The following is a 19,046-nucleotide window of genomic DNA, read 5'->3' as shown; positions in this document are numbered from 1 at the left end:
GGGCGCCCATCTCAACGAACACCATACCCAGGGCCTGTGGACTGCATCCCAGCTAGCCCTGCACATCAATGTTCGGGAACTGATGGCGGTGCGCCTGGCGTGCCAGGCATTTCTCAACCTCCTACGTGGCCGATGTGTGTTAGTTCTCATCGACAACACCACGGCCATGTTTTACATCAACAAGCAAGGAGGAGCACGTTCGTCAATCCTATGCCAAGAGGCCATTCGCCTGTGGGACTTCTGCATCGCCCACTCAATCCACCTCACGGCATCGTTCCTCCCTGGAGTCCAGAACACTCTAGCGGACCGACTCAGCAGGTCCTTCCAGACGCACGAGTGGTCTATCCGTCCGGACATCATACATTCCATCTTCCAGAGGTGGGGGTTTCCCCAGATAGACCTGTTTGCATCCCGAGACAACAGGAAGTGCCACGTGTTCTGCTCCCTACAAGGTCGAGCTCCGGGCTCCCTCTCGGATGCGTTTCTCCTTCCCTGGAAAGACCACCTGTTTTACGCCTTCCCTCCGTTTCCTCTGGTCCACAAGGTACTGCTCAAATTGCGCAGAGACCAGGCACAGGTAATTCTGGTCGCTCCAGCGTGGCCGAGACAACATTGGTACACCACACTGTTGGAACTCTCGGTTCAGACACCGATCCCGCTTCCGTTGTATCCGGATCTCATCACGCAGGACCACGGCCGGCTGCGTCACCCCGACCTGCAATCACTCCACCTCACGGCGTGGCTGCTCCATGGTTCACCCAGGCAGAGCAGCAATGCTCGCACTCTGTCCAACAGATTCTGCTGAGCAGTAGGAAGCCCTCAACACGCACCACGTACCTGGCCAAGTGGAAGCGGTTCTCCTGTTGGTGTGAACAACGAGCCACGTCCCCGTTGCAGGCACCCATTCCTCTCATTTTGGAGTATCTCCTCTCCCTAAAACATCAGGGGTTGGCGATATCTTCAATTAGGGTTCACCTGGCCGCTATATCGGCCTTTCACCCAGGGGAACTCGCGTCCTCGGTATTCTCTAACCCGATGGTCGTTAGATTCCTCAAGGGCTTAGACCGGATGTACCCACAACAACGTCAGCCCGTCCCGACGTGGGACCTCAACCTGGTTCTCTCCAAGCTCACAGGTCCTCCATTCGAGCCACTGGCCACCTGTTCACTTCTGTACCTATCCTGGAAGACAGCCTTCCTCGTAGCCATCACCTCAGCAAGGCGCGTTTCTGAACTCAGGGCGCTGACATCCGAGCCCCCTTATACAGTTTTCCATAAGGATAAAGTGCAGCTTCGTCCACATCCTGCCTTTCTCCCTAAGGTGGTTTCTCCTTTTCACATCAACCAGGACATCTTTCTCCCGGTCTTTCATCCCAAACCACATGCCACTCGCCAGGATCAACGCTTGCATTCCCTGGACGTACGAAGGGCCCTGGCCTTCTATATTGACCGCACAAAGCACTTTAGAAAGACGACGCAGCTCTTCGTTGCAGTGGCCGACCGAATGAAAGGCTCACCGGTCTCCTCACAGCGCCTATCCTCCTGGATTACGTCTTGCATCCGGACTTGCTATGACCTGGCAGGTGTCTCAGCACCGCACCTCACCGCTCACTCCACGAGGGCCCAAGCCTCCTCGACTGCTTTCCTGGCACATGTTCCGATACAGGACATTTGTAGAGCGGCGGTTTGGTCATCAGTCCACACGTTTACAGCTCACTATGCACTAGTGCAGCAGTCCAGGGACGATGCTGCCTTCGGATCAGCGGTTTTGCACACGGCAATGTCTCACTCCGACCCCACCACCTAAGTTGGGCTTGGGAGTCACCTAATGGAATGGATATGAGCAAGCACTCGAAGAAAAGACGGTTACTCACCGTTGTAACTGTTGTTCTTCGAGATGTGTTGCTCATATCCATTCCAAACCCGCCCCCCGTCCCCACTGTCGGAGTAGCCGGCAAGAAGGAACTGAGGGGGCGCCGGGTCGGCTGGGGTATATATTCAGCGCCATGAAGGCGCCACTCTAGGGGGCTCCACAGCCGACCCGCCGGTGTTGCTAGGGTAGAAAATCTTCCGACGATCGTGCACGCGGCGCGCACACACCTAATGGAATGGATATGAGCAACACATCTCGAAGAACAACAGTTACAACGGTGAGTAACCGTCTTTTCTATTAGGAGTCTTGTTTGGTTATTTGAAGGACAGACAACTACTGTTTAATTTAAAGCCTGATCTTGCACCTTAAAGTCAGTGAGGATTTTGCCATTGATTTAATAGAAACATGATCAGGCTTCTAATGCACTGTTGGAAGCCTGCAACAAAAAACTCGTACAGCTACATCTAACAGAGAGGAAGATGGTGCCAAATATATCAGCTTACCATCTGTGGTAATTGACTGTAGCTCTGGGTCTTTCACTGCTGATTGATTTTATTTCATCCAAATATCAGTATATGGCAAAGCTAATCTTCCCAGTAACTATAGAATGGCTATGCTGCCTCCACATCTCATTTGTCTAGGGTTTACTTCAGTAGCCAGAAGATCCTTTTCTGCCGTGCCCTGACCCCTTCATTGTTTCTAATTTTTTTACCTGCATTTTATTTCAAAATCTTTTCTAGATGAATATTTTATGTTCATAAATGTCAAGGAATGTCTAGAGTTGGGATCATCAGTTCTTTATATATACCTGTAAGCTAGTAATAGAGCAGGCAGACTCAGAATCTTTGCCTATTCCCAGTCCTGAGTTGCAGTTATACTACTAATGAATCCCATAGGGGTTTTGCCACTAACTTTTCAGGAAGAGCAGGAGGGCATGCTTAGTAGCGAGGAAGTGATTCAGCCTTTAGGGTCTGCCTTCTCTGGGTAAGAAATAATGCCACCATCAAGTTGGTGAAGAATGAGACATTCATTAGTTTTTAAAGGGACATGGTCAACTTGAAAAACATTTCTGCCTACATTTTTTTTTTTACCTAGTTACAAGTAACACCTAAGATATTGTAATTGAAAATTCAATGGAAAAATATTTTTCGCTGATTTTTCAGTTTTATTTTACCCCATCACCTCCAGATGTGGTCTGTACAGGTCTGACCCCAGATTCTCCCCCATGAGACACCAAAGTGGCAGTGGTACCAGCAGCTGGAGGTCCCTGCTTGTGAGATCCATCCCTTGGGTTAGACAGTGGTGCGAGTTGGACCCATGCAAGAGCTCTTCCCCTAATCTGGTTGGTTATGTGAGGCAGAACACCCTCCGTTCCAAGGGAGCAGCCCTTGAAAAGCCCATTTCTCTACAACAGGCACCAGAGGTGGGGGTGGCTAGAGCAGGGGGCCATCAAAGCAAGAGATCTGCATCTTCTCTTATGTTTTGACAAATAATTCATTGTTCTTCAAGTGCAGCGTCCCTTCAAGAATGAGCTTAGGAGCAGAAGCCAGACCTGCTAAGCCCATGGCATCATCCTGCAGGACTTCTCACAACAATAAGGGGCACTCTCATAAGTGTAAGAACAGATTCTCTTTCAAGAGCAGGGATCCCTCCCCAACTCCATCCAAGTCTAGTGAGTCCTCATATGTGGGCCCTAAAGACTTAGGCTTGCTTAAATCCTCCGATCATGAGGGTAAAGCGTGAAGGAAAAAGGGTCTGCTGGTACTGATGTAGGCGCTGATTCATAAGCCTAAATATTGGCACCTAATGACACCATTTAAGAGCGTCCGAGTAGATTCTTTTGGCGGTATTGACCTATCTCTGTAAGACCTGCCATCTACAATGACCATGGATGTGCCAGGGCTGTCAGTCCCAACTATTGGCATGCCCTGGGGTCTGGGACTAACTGAAACTTGCCCCTCTCTGGAGGATATCTTTACCCTGCCATATCCTCGGTTTCCTTTTCTTTCGGGTCTAACCCTCCTGAGAAACATTGTGATACCAGAGGAGGAAACTACCTCGGGGAAATGGGAATGTTCCCCTCCTCTGTCCAGAGGCAGAAGCTTTCACCCACTGGTACCGATGGCTCTGTTGGTTGAGCAGGAATCAGCCTTCTCTTTGGAGGAGTTGAAGGCTCCAGACATTCCTTTATTCCCACATAGGGAGGTGAGCTCAGACAGAGATTCAAAACAATTCAGGTCTGTCCTCCACCTAGACACGACTACCCAAGGGACTGATGGTACCTATTGCCATGGGGGCCCTCTCAACCAGTCGACCCTTCATATTAGCCCTAGTGGGCCCCATGGGATCCCTATGGCAGGCATCCTGATTCCGTCCATGCGTTCTACCGTACCTCTCCCACTAGTCCCACGCAGGGCTCTTTGAGCAACTGTGTCAGGTCAAATGTCTCGTGTGGTTTCCCCCCCAAGAACTTAAAAACATTATCAGCAGCGTGCTTACAGTGACAAACCTTTATACGAGAAATGGCTCATTTTGCGACAAAGGGAGAAAAGTGTACAACACAAACCAAAGTGAGGGCAGCAGTGGAAGTTCTAGCAAAATGCACAAAGCTTATTTCAAGCTGGACTTTAGGTGGAGTGGGTCCAGCGATGCACCAATGCCTCAATGTATTGTATAGTGCAAAGTACTGGTGAACAACTGTATGTGGCCCTACAAGGTACACCGGCATCTCGAAACAAAACACCCTAGCTTAGTATCTAAACCTATAGAGTTTTTCCAGCGGAAGCTTAATGAGTTATAGGACACAAAAAAAAAAAACTTGTTGAAGTGTACAGCACTGTTAACAGAAAGGCTTCTTACCGTGCGGCTTTGTGCATTGCCAAAGTTGGTAAGCCAACGACATAGGTGAGAAACTACTACTAGCTGCAAAGGATACGTGTGCGGTGATGATAGGACAGAAAGCAGCATCACAGCTAGACGTGATCCCACTTTCTAATGAGAGTTCCACGCTGCATTGCAGAGATGGCCACTGATGTAAAAGAGCAGCTCCTAGAAAGTGTTCGTCAGAGCCCATATTATTTAATTCAGATAGATGAGTCTACCAATATATCAAATGCTGCACAGTGTATTCGTTTTTCTACAGCAACAGAATTAAATGAGGATTTTCTGTTTTGGCGTCCACTTCCAACACAAGGAACTGGTGAAGAGCTTTTTAAACTGTTAAATAATTTTGTCCAAGACACAGGCCTTGATTGGGGATGTTTTGGATCGTCCTATTGGTGGTGAAACCTGTACCACAATGGGACCTCAACCTCATACTACTATCAGAACTTGCTAGACCACCATTTGAATCACTGGCCACAAGTTCTATGATTTACCTTACCATGAAAGTTACCTTTTTAGTTGACATCACAAAGCCCAGAAGGGCGAGTGAACTGAGAGCACTCATAGCTGACCTGCCTTATGCTATTTTTCATAAGGAGAATGTTTCCTTTCACCTTCATCTGAAATTCGTCCCAAAAGTAGTTTGTTTCACATAAACCAACCTGTCCACTTACTGGTATTCTTCCCAAAATCTCATGCTTCCAATCAGGAGAGAAGACTTAGTTCTCTGGATTGTTCTATCTACAAGGATGAAATCGATTAGAAAATCATCAAGGTTATTTCTCAGCATAGCGGAATAGTCACAAGGACAGACATGATCTGCTCAGAGACTCTATATGTGGATCTCCAGCTGCGTCATTCTTTGTTACCAACTGATACATATACCTCTCTCAGATGGCGTGAGAGCCCATTTAACTAGAGCAAAAGCAACTTCAATGGCATCTCTTTGAGAGGTACCTATCCTGGACATCAGTAGAGCGACTACCCAGAGCTCCATCCATACATTCATGAAACAGTATGTATTAATTCAAGTATCCTCTCCAGATGCAGCTGTTGGGGCTGCAGTATTACAGGCACCTCTACCAACTGCATCCTCACACTGCCTTCCTGTTTAAATACTGCCTATTAATCACCCATGTGTGGAATACACATAGGGACCAGCACTTGAAAAAGAAATGGAGGTTACTGACCTGTAACTGGAGGTTCTTTGAAATACATGTTTCCTATCTAAATTCCACTATCTGCACTCCTTCCCCTCTGCTTTGGATTTATGATAAGAGAATAACTGGAGAGGCATTGGTCCCCACCGCCCCTTATACCCTCATGTCAGAGCATGAGAACTGCCCAGCCATGGATCAATGGACACTATTTTTAGAAATCTCTGGTCTCTCAGATGCATGGTATGCATGGGTATCCATATGTGGAAAACAGACAGGGATCACACATCTCGAACTTCCAGTTACAGGTCAACAACCTCCATATTAATAGATTCCATGGTCAGAAGGGTCCATTGTAATCATCTAGTCTGATCTCTTAGAGCCTGTCTTTTAGAAAAACATCTAGTCTTGATTTAAAAGTTGTTAGTGATGGAGAATCCACCCTGGTCCTAGGTAAATTGTTCAAATGGTTAATGACACTGATGGTTAACAATTTACATATTTTTTCCAATCTGAATTTGTCTAGCTTCAACTACCAGCAAGTGGATCATGTTACTTTTCTCTGCTAAAGAGCCCATTATTAAAAATGTGTTTCCCATGTGGATGCTTATGGACTATAATCAGTTCATTCTGTAACCTTCTCTTTGTTAAACTGCATAGATTGAGTTTTTTGAGTCTATCACTATAAGGCATGTTTTAAAGTGTCTAACTTCAGCAGCTGCTGTTTAACATCCTCCTGAGATACAGGGAATTCTAAAGTGCTGTCAGCTTGATAGCTAAGCACCAAATTAGGCAAGTGCTGGAATTATATAACTGAGACAATTATACAGTTATGCCTCAATAACTGCATCATCTTTGCTTTTTGATTTGCTGAGACAATTGTTTTTCATATAACTTGGATTAATTCATCATATAACCATATTTGACTAAGAATTTGCTCATTAATTAGGAAGGCTTACAATTTTATCAGTTATTTTAAAATTGGGCATGATTCATCTCTGTATTCCATCCCCATTGCATATTGAAACTCTTGGGTTCTTGTTCACTATGTAACTAGTTTATATACTTGCCAGCTCAGTTTGTGACATTTAAAATATTTATTTAATCTTGTCTAAGTATTGCCCTTCAGAATACCCTAGAGATCCTGAATTGCAAAAATGCTGAACTCCAAATTACATTAACTATAGACCGTATTTATTATGGTAGGGATTGTAGTTAATTTGGGAAGTATTATTTTGAAATCGTCTTTACCACTATAAACACTACTGAATAATAGATTTTGTTTAAAAACTTTGGTGGTCTGAATAGTTAAGAAGTGAAAAATATTTTGTGGCACTCTGAACAGTTTTGTCTCAGTGAAGCACGCCTGCTTAAATAACTGCAAACTAATCTGAACTAAATATACCTCTCAATAATTTATTCTAGAGATATTTCTAGCACAAATCATTATGTCTACCCACTTTATTAATCAGTAAATACTCTCTAACACCTTTGATACAAATCGTAATCAGGATATATTCAGAACTATTGAGATCTTGTTTTGCATTCTGACTGATTGTTCCCAAGACATTAGCTGACTTTCTGGCAGCTTTCAGTCAGTCAGTAGACATCTCAAATTAGCTAAACATTTTTAGTAGTTCTGTAAACTTTTGGTTGTTAAACTGGTGCCTAATTAGTAGGGCTGACGATTAATTGCAGTAATTCACACGATTAACCCAAAAAAATTAATCGCGAATAAAAAAAATTAATCGCACTGTTGAACAATAGAATACCAATTGAAATTTATTAAATATTTTTGGATGTTTTTCTACATTTTCAAATATATTGATTTCTATTACAACACAGAATAAAAAGTGTATAGAGCTCACTTGATATTTTTATTACAAATATTTGCACTTTAAAAATGATAAACAAAAGAAATAGTATTTTTCAATTCACCTCATACAAGTACTATGGTGCAATCTCTTTATCATGAAAGTGTAACTTACAAATGTAGATTTTTTGTTACATAACTGCACTCAAAAACAAAACAATGCAAAACTTTAGCACCTCTAAGTCCACCCAGTCCTACTTCTTGTTCAGCAAATTGCTAAAACAAACAAGTTTGTTTAGATTTACAGGAGATACTGCTGCCTGCTTCTTATTTACAATGTCACCTGAAAGTGAGAACAGGCATTTGCATGCCACTTTTGTAGCCGGCATTGCAAGGCATTTCTGTGCCAGATACGCTAAACATTCATATGCCGCTTCATGCTTTGGCTACCATTCCAGAGGACATACTTCAATGCTGATGATGCTCGTTAAAAAAATAATTCGTTCATTAAATTTGTGACTGAACTCCTTGGGGGAGAATTCTAGGTCTCCTGTTCTGTTTTACCCGCATTCTGCCATATATTTCATGTTGTAGCAGTCTCTGATGATGACCCAGCACATGTTCGTTTTAAGAACACTTTCAAGGCAGATTTGACAAAACACAAAGAAGCTACCAATGTGAGATTTCTAAAAATAGCTACAGCATTCGATTTAAGGTTTAAGAATCCGAACTGCCGTCCAAAATCTGAGAGGGACGAGGTGTGGAGCATGCTTTCAGAAATTTTAAAAGAGCAACACTCCGATGGGGAAACTCCAGAACCCGAACCACCAAAAAAGAAAATCAACCTTCTGCTGGTGGCATCTGACTCAGATGATGAAAACGAACATGCCTGGGACACTACAGACTTGGCAGCCCAGCTTGTGGCCTCCGTGGTGGTGATGAGGTACAACTCTTGGCTGCACTCCTTAGGTTTATCCTCGAACTAAGGTATTAGGCCTAAGCGGGCCCCTTCTGCATCTCAAGCTCCAGGGTCTGTCTCTTTCATCTGTTAAGGTCCACTTGGCCGCCATTTCGGCCTTCCACTCTCTGCTCCAGGGCAGGTCGGTTTTCATTCATGATGTGATGATCAGGTTTCTCAATGGTCCGGGACCCTGTCCCTCCTTAGGACCTGAATCTTGTGCTGTCATGGCTCATGGGTCCCCCCTTTGAGCCTCGGGCTTCCTGCTCCCTTCTCCTCCTCTCCTGGAAGGTTTGGTTGCTGGTTGCAATAACTGCCTGCAGGATCTCTGAGATGAGGGCGGTCACCTCAGAACCTTCTACAAGGATAAGGTTCAGCTGCGTCCACACCCGACTTTCCTACCCAAGGTGGTTTCGCAGTTTCATACAGGCCATGACATATTTTTACCTTTCTTCTTTCCAAAACCTCAAGTCGGAGGAGGAGCGCAGATTGCACTCTCCGGACGTCAGGAGCGCACTAGCCTTCTACATCAAAAGGACCATTTCATAAGTCAACACAGCTGTTCGTCATGGTGGCAGACAGGATAAAAGGTTGTCCAGTGTCCACTCAGAGAATTTTATCCTGGATCACTGCCTGTATCTGCTGCTGCTATGATCTGGTGAACGTGCCTCCACCGGCAGTTGTGACCGCCCATTCGACTAGGGTGCAAGCTTCCTCGGTGGCTTTCCTGGCCCAGGTGCCAATCCAGGATATCTGCAGGGCTGCTACCTGGTCTTCCATCCACATGTTTACATCTTATGCGCTTACTCAGCAGGCCTGAGATAATGCTGGATTCTGGAGAGCAGTGTTGCAAGCCGCACGACCGTGAACTCCGAGACCACCTCCAGGGGTACAACTTGTGAGTCACCTACAATGGAATCAACATGAGCGAGGACTCAAAGAATAAAAAACGGTTACCTACCTTTTGTAACTGTTGTTTTTTAACATGTGTTGCTCATGTCCATGCCATTACCCGCCCTCCTGTGCCTCTGTCGGAGTTGCCGGCAAGAAGGAACTGAGAGGGCATAGGGCTGGCGGCACCTAATATACAGACACATGAGCGCAGCACTCCAGAGGGCATCACTGCTGACCCTACAGATACTGCTAAGGCAAAAATCTCTGATAACTGTGCCCGTGAGCCTGCACACACCTAGAATGGAATGGACATGAGCAACACATCTCGAAGAACAACAGTTACGAAAGGTAGGTAACCTTTTTTTCTGCCCAATCTGAGGGTAAAAGAAAGAGAATGCTATTACAAATAAAAATATATAACAAAGTGCAGCCTTGCTAAACTATGCCATTCACATTATCTGATTGTAATATGGAGCAGCAACTAGCCACTTTTATCCTGGGTGCAGATTGCTTTGGGTTTTGTTTTTGTTATATTTTGTTGCCAAGATAACACATCTTCTTGGAAGCATTTCAGCTCATTTCAGTGGGAAAGGTGAATTGTAGGCAAACTAAACAAAACACAATTCTGACTATTCACAAATCCTTCCATCCTCTTTCCTTGTTCCCTTTGGTGAGGATATATGCTTTCTCCATTTACATCTCCATAGCAAACTATTATTGAAGATTAATCCTTTAGTTCTCTTTCTCCTTCACTGTCATATATATTTTCACCACTCCTGCAGCACACTATATATAAACATTACGAGCCTGTTTAGTGGCTGCAGTCCTGAGCTGTTATGACTAAAGGCACAACAAACCAAAGTTTCTAAGTAGTTATTCATTGGCATTTCCACCCCCAAACACATTTTTCCTTGTTTCCTGCCTATTACACAAGATTTAGAGCAGGGTTCTCAAACTGGGGGTTGGGACCCCTCCGGAGGTCATGAGGTTATTAAAAGGGGGTCACGAGCTGTCAACCTCCACCTGAAACCCCGCTTTGCCTCCAGCATTTATAATGGTGTTAAATATATAAAAAGGAGTTTTTAATTTATAAGGGAGGTTGCACTCAGAGACTTGCTATGTGAAAGGGGTCACCAGTACAAAAGTCTGAGAACCCCTGATTTAGAGAGTTGTCAGTTTTGCAGTGTTAGATTCATATTTTAGGGAAACTACTTTTGTAGTGGTTAATTCCTTTTGTTTTATTTTCATACTGTTCTCATCCTCCTCACCTATATGATACAAGGGATCAGAAAGTTTGAAGAAATGACTGCAACAAATAGAATGACCAGTTTTGGCAGAGTTGGATCATTTTCTGCTTTGCTTTTTAAAGATGTCTCTTGATGGTTTCCAATGTATTTATTTATAGTTAGCTGTACTTAAGACAGTTACAGGTTGTGTAGTTTGTGAGCCTAGATAAAAGCCATTCTAAACAATATGGCTTGTGTAGATAGAGTCTGGATCATCCCTGCAGCTTTTCTCTCTGAATTTACAGTAACTTGACTCTCTTTAGCATTGTTTCCTTTCCCAGTGACTTGTCAGTGTCCTAATGCACTCCCTGACTTTAGTGCCTTGCTTGCTTCCCTTTGCATTCTCTTCCTGAACTTGACTTACGCTGTAGGGTGAGGGGTGGGGAAATCATTTGAGAGGAGATTTGGGATTTAGGAAATATGGCAGCCAGTATAGATAGTCAAGGTGAAATCCTGGCCCTATGGAAGTCAATGGGAGTTGTGCTGTTGAATTCAACGGGGCCAGATTTCACTCTGATTATTTGTTTCTCCGTATTTGTTCAAATATAAATACCTAAAAATAGTAACTATTCATATGAAGTGAATATAAATAAAATATTAATTGCATCTCTAATTTGGCACCTAAAACAGTGTGAGCAAGGGATGACAATGTATCTTCATGAGCAAGGCATTTCAGAATTTTCAAGGAAAAAATCCCTCAATACCTATTCAGGATTTGTACATCTACCTCTACCCCGATATAACGCGACCCAATATAACACACATTTGGATATAACGCAGTAAAGCAGCGCTCCGGAGGGGGGGGGGGTCTGCGTGCTCTGGCGGATCAAAGCAAGTTCGATGTAACGCAGTTTCATCTATAATGTGGTAAGATTTTTTGGCTCCCGAGGACAGCGTTATATCTGGGTAGAGGTGTACTGGAAAGGATTTTCAAAAGAAACTAAGTGATTTAGGAGCAAAAGTCCTCCTAAGTCACTTAGGTGCTTCTGAAAATTGTATCCTCTAAGAACATGGTACGAAGTAAGGAATTAGAATGTAAAACAATTACTATCACAGATTTAGATAGCTGCGATGTGACTCAATAAGAATACAATTCGAGAGTCTTATGTGATTAAGGGGTGCAAGAACGGGCTCTGAAATTGTAAGCATGTCCTAGCAGGGAACATCTCTTACTCTCTTTGAAAGGCAATATGTACATCAATGCACCATACAGATGATTATTCTAAAATATACTGCCAGAACTTTTTTCTAAATTATTTTACAGTAAATAGTGTTTGCATACATAAGAGTTTCTCACAGGGCACCTTTATCATATCTTGGAATTCTGCTTTTCCAGTTTCTGCACAATTCAGGGCATCAATATCAGTAGGCAAAAGCGCAGATAGAAAACTCAAGTACAGAGCACCAGCACAGTCCTTACCGCAAACAAACCTCAGCCTGTTGGCAGATGCATTTCTCTTTGGATACAGAGCAAACACTGTACTTGCAGTTCTGTGTTATACAATGAACATTCAAAAATCCAATTAAAGTGCCAAGAAAGAGACTGTGTTAGAAAAATGCATTTAGAGGCAAAAATTGTTGTATGTGTTTATGCATCTTGTTGAATATTGTTTGTGTTTATGCATCTTGTTGAATACTGGTATCCCTTTTCACAAAACAGAACACAGACATAGAAAGTGACTTGGGGCTTGTCCACACAGTGTGGCACTGTGCACTACAGGGGTGTGATTCTAAAGTGCACTAGCAGGTCCATGTAGAAAGCACAATAGAGAACTTTGTGTGCACCAGCAGGGTTTACATGGACCAGTTAGTGGACAACACGTTAGTGTGCTTTAGAAATCATACCGATGTAGTGCACATTGCTGCACTGTGTAGACAAGCACTCACTCAGGATTACGCAGTCTGTGAAAGAGCCAGCAGCTGATCCTGTAACTTCTAACCCAGTTCTCCAGGCCTCTGTATTAACTGCAAAAACAAGCCATGTTATGAGTTAATCGCTTGCAAATTTTTACTTTTAGCCCTAAAGATCTTAAAATACAAATAAATATTAGTGTTCCCGGTCAAAGCATGTTTTTTAGGCAAAAGCTTTAAAGTTTAGACTAATCATGAAAACAGTTTTCTCCAGGACTGAAACTGTGTGCCAAATTTCAACCCAGAATAAATTATTATGGCTGAGTAAATGTAAGGCTTGTAAGAGAGTGCCTAAAACAACCTTAACTGTAGCAGCATAAATGTGCTCCTTCATATGGTGTCTTGATCTCCACAAAAGCAGCACTGAGATTTCTCAACACTTTTGAAAACATGCTTTCTTCACTAACTAAATATGCCAGATCTATTAATACAAGTCTGGTTTTGTTCCTGCAATCCTATATTATTTGTTTTGTAAGAAATGCAGTTCCAGGAATGTAGGATGGTGAGGGAACAGAACTAGTTTGCAAAGTTATGCCTGTCTTATTGGAGGCCATCTACATCCAGTTAGTATGTAAAGCGAGACACTGTTTACGGAGGGGGGGAAAGCAATCAATTTTAATATACTACAGTCTCAAAGTCTGTGTTAAAATAATCAGTGACCTTTACATCAGACATATTGGTAAAATATAATGTACACCTATGTTTTTGTCCTTCCCTCCCCCTCCAACACACTGTGTCTCACTCTCCTATGCTTCCTTTCCATGCTAAATAATCAAATTTTAAAATTTTACATTTGAAGTTCCCCAAGGTCACTAACCATTTTCATCTTCCTTCCCCTATAGATTTACCTTCATACTGGTTTAACTTTATTCATATTATGTTGAAAAAATGTTAAGGATGGAAAATCAAGCACTTAAAAGTTAGGAAATGATAGAATGAAGGTTGTCTGTTCAATTTATTCTTACATCCACCCTGTGAAGTAATATGGTGGTATTACGCATTTTACATCTAAAGAACTGAGGCTCAAAGACATCAAGGCCAAAATTAAATATCCATTAACTTTGGGTGCCTAACTAGAGCTTAATTTTTGAGAGTATCTTGGCATTTGTATAGCACTTTGTGTTCAAAGAACAGCTGGCATTGATTTCAGTTGCTGTTCTAGGTACTCAGCACTTATGTAAATCAGGCCCTAAGTGCCTAAAGGTCAGCACCTAGAAAATTAGTAACACACAATTAATGGCCACTTGTGAAAAGTTTGGTTTAAATGATTTACCTAGCATCAATATAGTAACTTTGTGAGTGAGGCAAGGATAGAATTCTGTTCTCCAGCATGGCATTCAACTGCCTTAACTTGAAAGCATCCTTTCTCTTCCTGTAGTCCTCTCTCTCATTAACTATACAGCTTCCAACTTCCAGTAAAGCAGAAGTCCTACAGATTATTTTATTTATTGCTCCAGGTAATTGATAAAAATGTTAAATAGTATAGGGCCAAGAACCAATCTCTGTGAGTCTCCACTGGAAACAAACCCACTTGATGATTCTCCATTTACAGTTACATTTTGAGACCTGTCCATTCTTCTTCGAGTGATTGCTCCTGTGTAGGTGTGTGTGCTCGCCACGTGCACTGGTGCCAGAAGTTTTTCCCTTAGCATTACCTGTACTGGGGGAACACCGTGGTGACCCCTGCAGTGGCACCTGTATATTGCGCTATAAGGGGAGCCACGGCTCCCCCCACCCTCAGTTCCTTCTTGCCTCCAGTGAAGGTAGTTGGAACTTTAGTGCTCCAGCTCTGCTGCAGTCCTTCTTCTCGTCCTTAGTGGTACCATTGTAAATCGTTCTTCAGTTGTTAGAGTGGGCACGGGGCATGCCCGAGGCTTCAAGTCGTGCGACTCCTGTCGCCGTTCTGTGCCCAGGAGCAACCCTCACGCTGAGTGTCTTTGCTGCCTGGGTGAGACTCACATCAGCAACTGTTGCAAGATCTGCAGGTTGTTCAAGCCAAGAACCAAGAAGGAGAGAGACTTCAGACTTTGAGCTCTCCTGATGGAGTCGTCGCTGACCCTGATGCCGGTACGCCGATTGGACTCAGCGCCGGCCACCGCGTCGTCGGTACATAGCGAGGCCCCTTCGACCAGTCGGTGCCGCTCTCCCTCCAAAAAGCAAGGGAAGAGCCCGGCCTCACAATGCCGCCACGATAAGGACAAGGGGGAGGCTGGTCCCGCGCTGGGCAGCCCTTGATCCCTTCCCCCCCCCCCGACTCAAAGGCTCCGACTCATGTGGAGCGGAGCAGCCTGGTACGGTCGGCCTAGGCATCCCCACCGGTACAGATGCCGTCGACGCTGGAGGCGGTGCAGGCTGCGAAGGACATTCTCTGCCCATCCCGAGCTCGCAAACGGGTATGGGCCCTAGGTCGCGAGGCAAGCCCCCTTTGGGTGCCCACCAGACCTCTCCAAGCAGCTTCAGTTCCTGCTCTGAAGAACGTTCCCCGCACTGCTTGGCGCGCAGAGGCCGCTCTTCTGACAGCTCCCGGCCACCCTCGACGCCAGCCAGACTGTCCAGGCCGCTGTCGGGACAGGAGTCGCGAGGACCCTCTACACTGCCTGCCAGCGAGCGTAGGCACCGGGAGAGGCACCGGGAACGCTCACCAGCTAGACGTGGGTACTGGAGCCACTCTCAACGGGACAGACATTGGCGCTCCCGTTCCAGCTCCCTCTCGTCTAGACATCAGACCAGAGGCTTCTCTCGGGGTACCTCGGCATCAGGGCACTGGGCTTCGCGTCGCCGTCACACGTACCGAAGCAGTTCATCGCATGGGTACCATTCATCGTTGTCGAGATCCCGGTCCCGAGGGAGACGTCACAGACACTGCTCCTACCGCTCCCGCGGCACCGAGCATTCTTCGGCGACCTCAGCACCCATCCACCCATCCTCAGCACGCAGCGTTCTGCCGGGACACCTATTGCCATCGTGCGCTCAGCCGAACCAATGGCAAGGAACCCCGTAGCAAGGACGATGGTGTCAGTGGGCACCATGGCCATCAGTTCCAGCCCAAATGGAGACCCTTTCCGTTGCCGGAGCGTCCTAGGCTCCATCGGCCTCCTCTGGCCGCCTGCGGGACAAGTCGGTATGTCACGGGTCAGCGTACCCGTGCCAGGACTCTGACCTCGGTCCCGACGCCCCGGCACCAACCAAGGCACCCGGCTCCGTACGGGTCCTCTCTCTGGCACCGGACGACACCATAGCGGCGCCTCTGCCATCAGTCCCGCAGGAGGACTTCAAGGCGCACCAGGACCTGCTAAAGCGTGTGACTTCCAACTTCCAGCTGCAGGCCGAGGAGATGGAGGGTCTGTCTGATTCCCTCTTTAACGTCCTGTCTCCCTCGGCGCTGGGCCACGTGGCCCTGCCTCTGCACCAGGGTATTGCCAACATCTCAAACTCCCACCTCCTTGGCCCCAATCTCGAAAAAGCCCGAGAGGAAATACTTTGTGCCGGCAAAGGACCATGAATACCTGTATTCCCACCCGGCACCCAACTCGCTCGTGGTGGTATCGGTGAACCACAGAGAGCATCAGGGCCAGTCCGCACCCACCCCCAAAAACAAAGAAGCCAGGAGACTGGGCTAGTCTGGCAGAAAATTTTATTAGTCGGCTAGTTTCCAGCTTTGCTTAGCCAATCACCAGGCCGTACTGAGCAGGTACGACTTCAGACTCTGGGAGTCCCTGCCTAAATTTGAGCCCCTCCTCCCAGACCGGGACAGGAATGACTTCAAGGCTCTGATAAAAGAGGGGTCGGCGGCAGCTAAAGCGGCCCTGCAAGCTGCGTCCGATGCTGCTGACACGGCAGCCCGCTTGATGGCTTCCGCGATCACCATGCGCAGGGTTTCGTGGCTCCTGTTGTCCGGGCTGTCGACAGAGGCCCAATCTCTGATGCAGGACCTTCCGTTCGATGGCAAGGTGCTCTTTGCGGACCAGACGGACGTCGGGCTGCATGGGATGAAAGATTCCCGCACCACCTTGCAGACCTTGGGCCTCTACGACCCTCCAGCTAAGGACAAGGCCAAATCGCTTCCAGCGTCTCAACCTACAAGAACCAGATATGAGCCCCCGTACAAAGACCCAGAGACCAGAAGCGTCGATCTCAGCGGCAGTCCCGCTCTATCCCGCAGCCTGGACCCTCTAAGGGCAAGATGTAGGGAAAGAGGCGGTTTTGACTATTTCCAGGGGGGCATTGGGCTTGTTGCCAGGGAGACCCCCCAATTAATAAAGTTTGTGTTCTGCAACCGATTGTCTGCCTTCCTCAGGGCATGGTCCTGCATAACATCGGATCAATGGGTCCTCAGTATCATTTCCAAGGGCGACGTGTTGCAGTTCACCTCACCCCCACCAAATCACCCTCCCTCCATGATGACCCCGGGGGACCCGGACCATGTCTGCCTCCTGCGTCAGGAGGTGGGTCGGCTGCTTCACCTAGGTGCGGTGGAAAGGGCACCGGTTCAGTTCCAGGGCAAAGGGTTCTACTCCCGATACTTCCTGATCCCGAAGGTGAAAGGGGGCCTCAGGCCTATTCTGGACCTGCGTGACCTGAACAGATTTCTAACCAGTTCCAAGTTCCGCATGGTGTCCCTGGCCTCTATTATCCCCTCTCTGGACCCTGGCGACTGGTACGTGGCCCTGGATCTTCAGGACACGTACTTTCACGTCCATATTTTTGAGGGGCACAGACGCTTCCTCCGATTCATGGTAGGGATGGACCACTACCAATTTGCAGTCCTCCTCTTTGGTCTATCCACAGCTCCCAGGGTTTTCACGAAATGTATGTCCGTAGTGGCGGTCTGCCTCAGGCAGGAGGACGTACAAATCTTCCCTTACCTGGACAACTGGCTCCTCAAAGGGGAGTCTCATTTCGAGGTGGAGTCCCATGTGAAGCTGCTCCTGTCAACATGCGCCGATCTAGGCCTGGTCGTGAACAAGACCAAATCAACATTAGTGCCCATTCAGCGCATAGAGTTCATTAGAGCCCTGCTGGATTCCTCCAGGGCCACAGCCTCTCTCCCCCTGGACAGGTTCGAGACCCTAAGGGATCTCATCGCCTCGGTCATGGCCTTCCCGGGAACCACAGCGAGGGCGTGTCTTCGGATTCTGGGACACATGGCGGCATGCACTTACGTAGTCTGCCATGCCCGGCTCAGTATGAGGCCCCTCCAGTTATGGCTGGCCTCACAGTTCTCCCAAGCTCAGAACGGTCTTGACAAGAGTCTCACGGTCCCGTCCCCGATACTGGCTTCCCTCCTATGGTGGTCCTGCCCAAACAAGGTGAAAGTCATTCTCATAGCCCTGGCGTGGGCCCGCCAGCACTGGTATGGGCCCCTCCTACGCCTCTTAGCAGCCCCCCTGAGGGAGGCCGGAGGAGCGGGGTGGGGGGCGCAGGCTGGCGGTGGGCGCGACCGGAGGAGCGGGGGGAGGAAGGGACTGCACAGCATGGCAGCCAGCAGCCGGAGGAGTGGGGGGGCCACGGGGGTGGTATGGCATTGCCGGAGGAGCCATGGGTGGGGAGGGGCGGGGTGGCCAGAGGAGCCAGCCGGGGGGGGGGCGGGGGGATGCGGAGTGGCCAGAGGAGGAGCCAAGGGGGGGAGCCTTTTTTATGTTTGCTCCCCCTCCTCTTAGAAGCTGGCTATGCCACTGTCTATACTGTTTTTCATAGGGATAAAGTTCAGCTCCGCCCACACCCGGTGTTCCTCCCGAAGGTGGTCTCTGCCTTTCATATGGAGCAGAGCATCTTCCTTCCCGTGCTCTGTCCCAAGCCCCACTCCTCTAACGAGGAATGCGCCTCCACACGCTCGATGTGCGTAGGGTGTTGGCCTTTTATCTGGCTCGGACTAAGCCGTTCCGGAAGTCTTCTCAACTCTTTATTGCCTCGGCCGAGCGGGCAAAGGGGCAGCCTATCTCCACCCAGTGGCTTTCCCACTGGATCACCTCGTGCATACGCACATGCTATTATCTGGCAGGGATTCCCCCGCCACCGATCGTCAGGGCACATTCTATGAGGGCTCAGGCCTCATCAGCTGCCTACGTCGCCCATGTTCCCATCCAGGACATTTGTGGGGCGGCCACATGGGCCTCAGTTCACACATTTACTTCGCATTACGCGATCGTCTTCCAGTCTAGGGATGACGCTGGGTTTGGCACGGCAGTACTTCGTCCCGAACCTTCGTGAACTCCTACCCACCTCCAGCAGATATTGCTTGGAATCACCTACTGTGGAGCAATCACTCGAAG

General features: G+C 47.1%; 1 protein-coding gene and 1 long non-coding RNA gene across 4 annotated transcripts in view; one reads left to right on the top strand and one right to left on the bottom strand.

Moving 5' to 3' along the window:
* The window catches only part of MGAT4A (alpha-1,3-mannosyl-glycoprotein 4-beta-N-acetylglucosaminyltransferase A), a 144,162-nt gene that overhangs the window by 58,144 nt on the left and 66,972 nt on the right, over nt 1–19,046 (top strand). The window lies entirely within an intron of this gene.
* Nucleotides 16,392–18,045, bottom strand: LOC128826284 (uncharacterized). The gene is made up of 3 exons (XR_008442826.1): nt 17,937–18,045; nt 17,640–17,726; nt 16,392–16,851 (listed from the first exon to the last, which is right to left on the bottom strand). It is a non-coding gene; the product is annotated as an uncharacterized LOC128826284 (long non-coding RNA).

The sequence above is a fragment of the Malaclemys terrapin genome, chromosome 1, assembly GCF_027887155.1.
Source record: "Malaclemys terrapin pileata isolate rMalTer1 chromosome 1, rMalTer1.hap1, whole genome shotgun sequence".
Lineage (NCBI taxonomy): Eukaryota > Metazoa > Chordata > Testudines > Emydidae > Malaclemys > Malaclemys terrapin.
This window is presented reverse-complemented; position numbering and strand designations above follow the sequence as displayed.